The 9,900-nt window shown below is 35.3% G+C and overlaps 1 long non-coding RNA gene across 1 annotated transcript; it reads right to left on the reverse strand.

Annotated features, from left to right (window-relative positions):
- Positions 1–6,493: 6,493 nt before the first annotated feature.
- Positions 6,494–9,033, reverse strand: LOC110941601. Its single transcript, XR_002594196.2, has 3 exons — positions 8,885–9,033; positions 7,277–7,755; positions 6,494–6,676 (listed from the first exon to the last, which is right to left on the reverse strand). It is a non-coding gene; the product is annotated as an uncharacterized LOC110941601 (long non-coding RNA).
- Between the last annotated feature and the right edge of the window lie 867 nt (positions 9,034–9,900).

A 9,900-nucleotide genomic window follows, 5' to 3' on the forward strand; every position in this document is an offset into this window, starting at 1 on the left:
CAGTTATCCCAATGCCAATGCATGCAATCCAAGCTCCCGATCATACCAGGCAAACCATGCTCCGCCGAATGTACCTCGTAGATCTTTTGAAGGTCGTCCCATGTGGGCATTCTAAGATAACGCGCACCATACAAATCAATAATACCTTTATAAAAAAAACATACACAAACATAAGCTTCAAAAAAAATTGTAAACATTATAGTAAAGTACAGGAATTGTACCGCGACAAAAATTCTCCAAGGTGTCTCGCGTTGTTTTCTCGCCCATTTTTAAATACTCGTCGTTGATGTCGGTTGTGTTTCTATAAGCAAGAATTCGTAGCGCCGACGAACACTTTTGGATACCGGTAAATCCAAGTGCCCCTCTCGCATCCGCTTTTTGTTTAAAATAATCGTAGTGGGCTTCCAAGTCGTCGACTATGCGTAGAAACAACCGCTTACTCATTCGGAAACGACGCCTAAAAATCTGCTTCGAAAATGTCAGCGCCTCATCAAAATAATCTTTCATCAAACGATCGTGTGCCGCGCGTCGGTCTCGTTCAATATAACCTCTTTTTTTATTTCTGGTTCGGGGCGGCGACAATGCTTCACATATCTCACCGCTAGTTGACAAGCACTCGTAACCGCCTCTTGCTCGACCTCCTCATCTGTGGAATCATTGCCATCCGCAAAAAGCTCTTTATAGTAAAAATTTACCATGGATGAAGAACTAGGGGAATCCATCAATTTTTATAAAATGGTAGTGTTTTTGAGAGAGTTTTGATTAAATTTGAAGGAGTTTTCGTTAAGTTTTTTTTAACTGAGGACCGGTGAAGGAAAAATAGGTGAAAGGTGGGACTGACATGGGGAATATTCAAAAGTAGGACTAACAATGGACAATAACGTCTAGTTGAGATTATTACAGGCCAATTCCCTTAATTATTATCTTTTTGTTGGGTGTCTATATTTTAGTAATATGGCCAATTTATATGAGCTGTTGATGGATTTATTATTTTGACAGCTGAATGAAGCCCAAAAGAATGATGCATGATAAACTAAATGGAGATGGGCCACAAAATAAATGAAGGAATTATAAAAAGCTTGGATGTTGATAGAATTTGAGGAGGCTACGAAATCGAGTCGAACAAGAATTTTAGTCAAACAAAAACACATTTAATATATATATATATATATATACTATATATGTATATATATATATATATGTGTGTGTGTGTACAGGAGAATGATCTGTTAGGAACCACCCTTTATTGCGAGAACCGCGACAATCAGTGTGAACACAAAGAGTAATACCTAAAAAAATCTAAAAAACACTTAAAATTTTTTTTTCTTCTACTATTTTTTTTGGAAAAATCGCTATATTTTGTTTATAATAAAAGAAATTTTCAAAAAAAAAAAATTCGAGTAACAGTTATCCATGCACATGTGCATTTTTATCATTTCTTTGACAAATTCCGTAGTTCATTACAAATATTATACAATTTCACTTTCATTTACATTACAACGTGTAATACACTACTTTTACGTTAACAATATTAGAAATGCACATGTACATCTATATGTATCAACATGAAATAAGGTGTGTTAGTACACTAATTTCTCTTTCATCTATCATTCCATCCATAATACACAAATATGCACATGTGCATTTTTGTCATTTCTTTGACAAATTCCTTAATTCATTACAAATATTAGACAATTGCACTTTCATTTACACTACCATACGTAATACACTACTTTTTACATTACCAATATTAGAAATGCACATGTGCATCTATATGTATCAACATGAAATAAGGTGTTTTGGTACACTACTTTGAATACATTTTCCATTTCATCTATCAAACCATCTATAATACACTAACATTACCTTCTACCATCCATAATACAATACCATTACCTCCTACCATCCATAATACAACACCGTTACCAATATTTTCACTTTATTACATGTATATCAACACCATTTATACCATCCAATCAACAAATTACATCATAAATTGACAACTATAACCAAACCATCAACCACTAGATATAACTAACCAAAAAACATGTATATGGGCCTACTTCTCCATTCAAAATCACAAACTTTTTGTACCAAAACATGTTATATCATGGTTATACCTAATGATGCACATGTGCATTTTGAATATTGGTAATGTAAAAAGTAGTGTATTACGGATGGTATTGTAAATTAAAGTGCAATTGTCTATTATTGATAACGTATTACGGAATTTGTTGAAGTAATGATACATATGCACATGTGCATGGATAACTGTTGCTCGAAAAAAAAAGGTTTTTTTTTTTTTTTGCTAACTAAATATAGCGATTTTTAAAAAAAATATTAAAAAAAATTTTTGAGTGCTTTTTGATTTTTTTTAGATTTTATTTTGTGTTCACAATTGTTCTCGCGGTTCTCGCAATAAGGGTGGTTCTCGCATGAACCTTACCCTATATATATATATATGGGGCTCGGTTCAAACGAGAACTATCACAAGTTGTGAGAACCGTGAGAACTTTTCCTTCCGGTGCGAGTCGGGCCAATTTTTTTTGCAAAAACGTAGCTGAAAATATTACAAACGCATCTGTAAAAAAAATTATCGTGTCGGTAGTTTTGACTTATACAAGTTTTTTTTACGCGATGGGGTAAATTTTGTACGAAGAAAAATATTTTTTTTCGCCTCGTGTAAATGTGGGTATGCGGCATTTTTTTTTTTTTTTGCTGAAACAACTGATTTTTTTATGACTTTTGAGAAAAAAAATCGAAAAAACCTTTTGGATAGACTAATTCTCACTGTTCTCACAACTCAAGGTGGTTCTCATTTTAACTCACCCCTATATATATATAGTATTAGGTTCAAATGTGAACTTCTCCAAAGTGAACTGTATGAACTGATCTGGGCCGTTGATTTTTTTGATCTTGAGATTTAAATGAGTGGCATGATGTTAATTATTTGGTTAATTTTTTCCATTTAATTAAATACAAAAAGGGTATATCCGTAATTACACAATCAAAATAATTCAAAAAAGAAACCTAAATTCTTTCAATTATATTACAAAATCTAATCACACAAATCTCCAAACACACAAACAAACACAATGTGCAAATCTAGAGAAAGGGTCGTAGGGAGAGAGAAAGAGAGGACCGTCGGCCATGGTGGTGGTCGACAACGGCCATGGCGGCGCGTGGCGGTCAACAGCGGCAACAACAACGACGCACCAGGGAACCGGCGACCGGAGGTCTCTCCGGCGACGACTGAGTTAGATCGGTGATGAAGTGCGACGGTGGTCGTGGCACCGGCTACGTGGAGATCGGTGATGATAACGCCGGAGATGACAACGAAGGTGGCGGTTCTGAACCACGACAGCCGTGGTTCGGAGTTCTTTCCCAGTAATCGTCTCTGTCCTTCCTTATTCTTCGTCTTTTAGATCTGTTTAGATTCACTTTTCTCCGAATCGTTGCGTGATGTTTCAGGAAGTGATGAAGTGTAGCGGTGGTCGTGGCACCGGCAAAGTGGAGATCAGTGATGATAAACGATGGTTGTCGGAGATCGGTGAAGAACATGGTAATGGTACGGTGACCGGAGGGTGTCGGAGGTACGAATATGATTGATGAAAGTGTTTGGAAGAGATGACTGGAGATGATGATCGGAGACGATGACCGGGGTGGATGGAGACGATGCTAAATATGTTAGGGTTTAGTTTCGTGTTTCAGGTCGGTGTACACATGTGTACTCTGTTTATGCAAATGGGTTTACACCTGTGTATAGTAGTAGTTATGTGTTTCAGGTAGGTGTACACATTTGTACTCTGCTTATGCAAATGGGTATACACTGTGTATAAACCTGTGTAAATTGGGTGTACACCTGCGTATATGTCTGTACATAGGTCTATTAAATTTAAATACACAGGTGTACTTCGGGATTCATGCATGTGTGTACGTAATCAAAATCTGGGTTTTTTTATCGATGAAGAAATAATACATGACGATGAAGAACTGCTCGTTTGAAAAAAAAAATATGGATTGTTTGAATGGTGATTATGATATAGATCTTGTTTAAATTTAAAAGATATTTTGGGTAATCACAAAAAATAGGAAAGTGTAACTTCCATATATTAATTAAAATAAATAATTAATAATAACTTAATGTACAATTACAATGCTACCTTTTTCAACAAAAAAGATAATAAAGGGCTATGATCAGTTCACACATTTCACTCTTGTGAGGTTGTTCACTCTGCAACCCTAACCTATATATATATATATATATATATATATATATATATATATATATATATATATATATATATATATATATATATATATATATATATATATATATATGGGATCGCTAAAATGAAAACCACCTCTAGTTGTAAGAACCATGAAACCACTTTCTAGCCTTTAGATCACTAAGATGGATGGATGAGATTAAAAGTAACAAAAAATAATATTAAATGATTTTTGTCTTATTATGTCTTTAATATTATAATCCAAAAGGGTAATTTGGTAAAATAACTCTATTTTGTCTTTTTGTCTTTGTTGTTTTTTATTGGTTTTTTTTATTATTATATTACTTTTTATTTTTTAAAAACAACTTTTTTATTAAAAACATTTTAAAATTCAGATTTTTTTAAAACTTTTTTTATACTTTTTACAATTTAAGTTTTACGTTAAACTTTTTACAATTTATGTTTTTTTGACGCGCCGTTTTTACGCCGGGTTTTTTCAAGCGTCGTTATTTTTTACGCGCCAATTTTTACGCGCCGTTTTTTAACGCCGTTTTTTCAACGCCACGTTTTTACACGCCAAATTTTTAACGCCGTTTGTTGCACGCCAATTTTTTAACGCCGTTTTTTATGCGCCAATTTTTTAATGCCGTTTTTTAACTCCGATTATTACGCGCCAAATTTTTAACGCCGTTTTTTACGCGCCATTTTTAACGCCGTTCTTTAACTCCGATTTTTACGCGCCAATTTTTTAACGCCGTTTTTTACGCGCCGTTTTTTACGTCACGTTTTTTACAAAAGCCATTTTTGCGCCCCATTTTTTACGTCCCGTTTTAACGCGCCGTTTTAGCATCCGGTGTACGTTAAACTTTTTACGTTTTACGTTAAAAATTTTACGTTTTACATTTTACGTAAAACCTTTTACGTTTTACGTTTTACGTTAAAACTTTTTACTTTTTACTTTTTACTTCTTACGTTTTACGTTTTACGTTAAAACTTTTTACGTTTTACGTTTTATGTTAAACGTTTTTCGTTTTACGTAAAACTTTTAACGATTTACGTTTTACGTAAAACTTTTTACGTTTCACGTTTTTACGTTTTACGTTAAAAAACTTTACGGTTTACATTAAAATGTTTACGGTTTAATTTTTTTTTTTACAAAAATTTTTTTACGCAAAAATGAACGCACCCAGAAATCGCAAACTCGGGAGGTGTCTCAGATATATTGTTATCATCATCGACGCCTCAAAAAAAAATAAAAACCCAACAAACAAAAATAAAAAAAACGAGTGGAATCTTAAAAAAAAACGAGGTTTTGGCTCAGATTTTCCGATAATCAGAGGCTGCAAAAGTAGGGTTGCAGGTTCAAAAACCTACCCTCCACCATCCTTGTCGCGCCCTCGACATCAAAATATACGGGGTTTTTTTTTGCATCATCATCGCCCAAAATCAAAAACGGATTAAAACCCACATATATTCAAACACTCAAAAAGCCTGATGAACATATTCAAAAAGCACCAGCATACCCAAAATCAAAAAGCACCAACATTTTCAAAAAACCTGATGAACATATTCAAAAAGCACCAGCATACCCAAAATCAAAAAGCACCAGCATACCCAAACTCAAAAAGCCTGATGAACATATTCAAAAAGCACCAACATTTTCAAAAAAAACCACATATTCAAACATTCAAGAAACCCAGCATACCCAAAATCAAAAGAAACCCATCATACCCACAATGTTCCAGATCAGTGTGCAGATGATTTAACAATTCCGAATCAATAAACAAACAGCCATCGGGACCACCGGTAAAAAAACCCACCCCCTCACCATCGTTCACCGCCAACCCCGTTCACACCGCCGCCGCTCACGAAGCAACCACCTCCACCACTGAAACCCCAAGTCGCACAATCGACCACCACTACAACCCCCCCCCCATTTTCTTTCTCCTGCCCTAAACCCTGCCGCCACACCCTACCGTACACCAATGCCGCCGCACCAGTTCAGATCTGAGCAAAACCCTCCTAAAGGTTGACGGTGAAACGATGAGAGAGAGAGTAGAGAGAGGGGCCGGAGGAGGTGGTGAACGGAGAGAGGGGTCGCAGAAGAGAGAGAGAGAGAGAGAGAGATTCGTAGTGGGGGTGTGGCGGAGGCTGGTACAACCACCGGCGGTGGCGGTCAGTCGGGGTGGGTATGGTCATCATCTGTAACACCCTAGTTACTAATTAACAATCTTATATGTATACGCCAACAATTAGATGTGTAGTTAAGCCTACACATACTATAAAAATACGAATTTATTAAAACTTTTACAATTCATAAGTTATTCTACATAACGTGGTTGAATTCGTTGTTAAACATTTGCAATGTGTTAGAGTGCGGAAGCATGTATCTATATCGTGTTCGGTCCTTCGTCGAGCTTGATCGTCTTCCGGCATCCAAAATGTACCTACATTTCATAAACACGAAATGCTTTAGTCTTACGGGTTTTAAAACGTGTCCAAACGAGTCCGGGAAACCATTGATTCCAAAAACAAAAAGTTGAAAATAACCTCCACCGTAACTTACGGTGGCACCGTAAGTTACGGTGGCCTCTGTAATAAAATTTTCCTACCGTACAACAGTAGGCAACCACCGTAAATAATTCAGCTCCACCGTAACTTACGGTGGCAACGTAAGTTACGGTGGCCCCGTAAGTTACGGTGGCCCCTGCATTCAGCCTCTCCATTTTGCCGTAATTGACACGAAATCTTTCGTATCTTTAAATTCGCTTGTCCGTTTGACCTACCATTTCTTCCTACATGTTTGTAATTTGATTCTCCATCATATGGAATTAAAGTCCGACATCCGACTTAATAATAATTTTTTTTAGACTTTTATGCATTCGGCTTATTACCTTTTTACAAGATTTTGACCCGTCTACGCTTAAATGCATATTTTGACCCGTTAGAGAAAATTTAATCATTTAAGTTTAAATCCCACTCTCTACTTTAACATGTCATTTTTCTACATTAAGGTATTCACATATCTTCACCAAATTTACGCGTACCTGGCGCGGGTCAAAGTATTGACCCGTTTTAATACCTTGCCTTAATAATTTGCTGATTCATAGCCACGTAAATTCCATAAGCCGTTTTACCCTGTGAGCATTAGACTTGACATGCACTTGTTAGTCGTTATTCGTCAAAAGGTGTTAACATTACCATTTGACCTGTTTAGTCTAAACGACCAACATTTTGCACTTATATTTGAATGGTATTTATTTACCATTTCATTATTTAACCCATTTCGCCCCTTTTTGTCATTAAACATGGTTTTTTATCCTTTTATTCTTCCTGGCCCGTATCATTTCGTGTCGGAACCCATATTTCGGATATAACCTTGGTCGTGTCTATAATCTATAAAGTAAATACGTATAAAAAAAAGTGTAAGCTTTACTTACCTCGCGCTCGCGCAAACATCCTTCGCATCCATCATTCGTTTGACCCGTTCCTTTCCAAGCTCCCACCTAGCTTGTTTAGAGTCAAACTATATCATAACATCCATAAGATGGTTAGATTGGTCATTCTATACAATGGCCATCACCCTATGGTCTCTTTTTTTTTTTACACACTTATCAATCAAAACATGTCATATATTCAACAACTAGTTTTATGCCAATATTCTTTTCATTCATTAACCGTTTGACCCGTTAGTGAAGTTACTTATACAAACTAGTTAGTAAGTGATTTTAAACACTTTAAGCACGTCACATAAAGTGTTATTTGTTCCCAACAGTCAATACTTCATGCCTAAAGCAAGTATGTACAATCCTATGCCTTTTTCTTGGTTAATAAGAACATTACTAAAGTGCAGTGATTTTGTATTTAGTTGCTGTAATTGACCATTTTGACCCATTTAAAAACTGAATTAGATCAACATGTTCAAAAATGGATCGTAGAACTCTAAAATAGCTTTCTAGGCATATATGGTACGTCTTCTAACGATGTTCCTATGATTTTATATGATTTTTACAAAATCAGCTCTGAAGTAAAAAAAATGCTTCCAATCAGCTTGCTGTCAAAACAGTTCAGCCGACTTCGGACACTGTTTTGACCCGTTTAACATCAGAATTTAACAAACATGTTCAAACATAAAACGTAGTATGTTTCAATAGCTTTCTGAGCATATAAGGCTCAACCTCACAGGTCGTTCCAATGATTTTATATGATTTTTTTTAAAACTGCAGCCCAATAATTTTTAATCCCAATCAGTTTTGTTATATTTTCTTGTTCAAGCATTTCATCAAGCACCTTGTGTGCAACACGAAACATCAAATTTCTCCAGCCTATTTAAGTGTTCTAAACCCTTAAATTCTAGCATAAGTAACAAGTACTAACATCAAACTTCAAATCCAACTTCAGGGAGTTCTACTAACACAATTTAACCATTATGATTCTAGGGTTCATCATGTTTCTACAAAACTCATTTAGCACATAATCGGGTGATCATGAATTCACAATTATGAACATCAATTCAACAAGTAAATGACTAGGGTTTACTCCTAGACATCAAATCATTCATAATTTCATCATATAACAAACATGCAACCATCAAATTTCAGATTTCTAAGTTTACCTAGAAATCCAACTAGAGATTTTTCATAAAATTTACATACCTTGTGACTCCTTTTTCAGTGGGGATCACTAATACGTGCTCGGATTTCGATTTGGACCAGATTAGAGCCTTCAATTGATTGATTTAGTGAGAGTTAGGGTTTTGGTGAAGCTCCTGCTCGTTCCCTGCGTTTTTAATCGACCAAACACACCTAAGTGTGTGTTTGGTGGTGTTTATTTTGTTTTAATCTTTCAAGTTTCCCATTTTAACGGTTTTGGTCCCTCGGGTTTTCTTTTGATCAAATAAAGCTATGCCTCACCATTAGTCACTTAATCACAAGCCACTAACTAGGTTAATTACTCCTAGTTATTTTAACGGGTTCGGGAAATTATAACCTGTTATGTTTTTAAGTCCCGTTAATTTGGCCTTTTTATATACTTTGTTTTCTCAAAGTATTTATCCCCCTTTTTAATTAATATTAGGTTTATTTATTTGAGTCCTAATATTTACCGGGTTAATTTTTACCACTAACGGCATTTTACCCGTCTTTACTATTAACGTGGTTTGATTACCAAACCCGTTTTTGGGATGTTACAAGTCTACCCCCCTTAAAGAGGTTTCGTCCTCGAAACCTTTTCTTACATAATTTATCGAGTTTAAGTTCATGCATTTGCTTTCGAATATCAATTGAGCATTGCTCATATTTTGACCGATTGTTAGTATTACCAGAAAAATTATTGTACTATCTTTTTGGTTACAAAACATCTATGTACCTCATACGACATAATGTAACTTGAAATAACGTAATTTCGTTATTCCTACTAGTTTAGTCAACTTAGCGATATCCATCGCTTTTATATATTATCGAACTCTTTGTGAATCCGTTACTTTGACCCGTTTAAAGGTCTTTAGTGAAATATTTCACTTTTAGCAACAAATTCTTTTGTTTTCAAATTTATTTATTCGGTTCAGCTATACCGAACCCACCGTTTTCGAGCAAACCAAATTTCTTGACTTGAATTGTTGACCTTAACTGGTCTCACTAACTAGACTTATTAGTCTAGTTACTTTTTACCG

The sequence above is a fragment of the Helianthus annuus genome, chromosome 1 (assembly GCF_002127325.2).
Source record: "Helianthus annuus cultivar XRQ/B chromosome 1, HanXRQr2.0-SUNRISE, whole genome shotgun sequence".
NCBI classification, from domain to species: domain Eukaryota; kingdom Viridiplantae; phylum Streptophyta; class Magnoliopsida; order Asterales; family Asteraceae; genus Helianthus; species Helianthus annuus.